Here is a 1530-nt window from a genome sequence, read left to right as displayed (position 1 = left end):
AAGGAGGTTTGTAGCAGATTCCATAGCGCTAACAAATATGGTTGAAGACATTCGACACAGAGTTCTGAGCTATTAGATTAGCATTCAGTGTCAAAATCGACTGATTCCAATTAGGTCTAAAGCTACTAATATAGGATGTAAATATAAATTTATGGTTTTTTCCTTGGATTGAATGTCAAATGACGTTTAAGGTGAACCACCAACAAAATGGTTCACAGTGAGTTATAATTATTAATCATTAGATCAAATATTTTATGAGATCTTATGATATCTCTATCACACCAAATAAAAAAAAATCTCCCGAAGTATAAGGTATAAAGTATCGCCACTAAGATGAACATTGTATAGTATAGCCTTCCACTTTCTTAAGTTATATGTATGTTCTCTATTTTTTCTTGAATTTGTTCTTCTCAAGCTTCATTATCGGAAGTTTAAGAACATAATTGAGCAATGTATGAATCTTTTAGTGTGGATCTTTGACTTTTTTAAGAACATAATGGCGATGTAAGCTACAATCTTGTTTCCAAATATTTTAGGTGTCCAAGGGAGCAATTTTAATATAGTTAAAAATAAATAATACATGTATTTGTATTTGGTGGATAATTTGTTTCGATGATATCAATTTCTTGTTACGAGAATTTCTATTTGAATGACACATAACTCATAACCGCGATAAGTAGCTCTTTAATTTTTATGATGTTATTATCATAAACCTAAACTATATGCAAAATCAATCAACTAAGAAATATTGGAGGATTTATTAATCAAATACATAATTTTTTTTCACACCATAACAATTGATGCAATATTGTATTACTATTTTTTTATTCTTCGTACATTTATCACATTATTGGAGGATCTCCTTGACAACTGCACAAAGATTGAACACATTTGCAACCATGATTTGGAAAACGACTTTCACAAGTTTCATCACGAGCACAGTGAAATGAGACAATAGGGCCTCTTGCATCTGATATCTTACACATATCTACATGTATATAAACATCACAAAATCATCGTTAAAAATCATATCATATTTATTGTAATATTTTTCTAATTGATATTAAGAGTAGAGGAGTAGGATTTATTACCTGATGCAATAATAACGAAAATTAGTAAGATTGCAAATTTCACAGTTGAATATTTTTGGGCATCCATATTCACAATGGAATACAGCTTGTAATTAGAACTTGTATGTCTAGGTAATCTAGAGATAATACCATGCTCTATTTATAATAATTTGTACATAGTACTTTTAATTACATCTTTGGACTATAATAAATACATAGATTTTTAATTTATAGGTTTTAAAGAATTTTTTTATGTAATTTTTTCAGAAATGTATAAAATATTTGTTTACTTAATTATTATTCATAAATGTGTTTTTTTCTAAATAACAATTTTTAACAAATAAATAACATATTTTGACTATAATGAATAAGAGGTTTTAATTTTATAGGTTTTAAAAAATATTTTAAAAGTAATTTTTTCATAAATGTATAACATATTATTTTTTACTTTATTATTATT

The 1530-nt window shown here is 26.4% G+C and overlaps 1 long non-coding RNA gene across 1 annotated transcript; it reads right to left on the bottom strand.

Moving 5' to 3' along the window:
• Nucleotides 1-739: 739 nt before the first annotated feature.
• LOC131599532 (uncharacterized) lies at nucleotides 740-1197 on the bottom strand. Its single transcript, XR_009282823.1, has 2 exons — nucleotides 1092-1197; nucleotides 740-988 (listed from the first exon to the last, which is right to left on the bottom strand). It is a non-coding gene; the product is annotated as an uncharacterized LOC131599532 (long non-coding RNA).
• Nucleotides 1198-1530: the final 333 nt, after the last annotated feature.

The sequence above is a fragment of the Vicia villosa genome, linkage group LG4 (assembly GCF_029867415.1).
Source record: "Vicia villosa cultivar HV-30 ecotype Madison, WI linkage group LG4, Vvil1.0, whole genome shotgun sequence".
NCBI lineage: Eukaryota > Viridiplantae > Streptophyta > Magnoliopsida > Fabales > Fabaceae > Vicia > Vicia villosa.
This window is presented reverse-complemented; position numbering and strand designations above follow the sequence as displayed.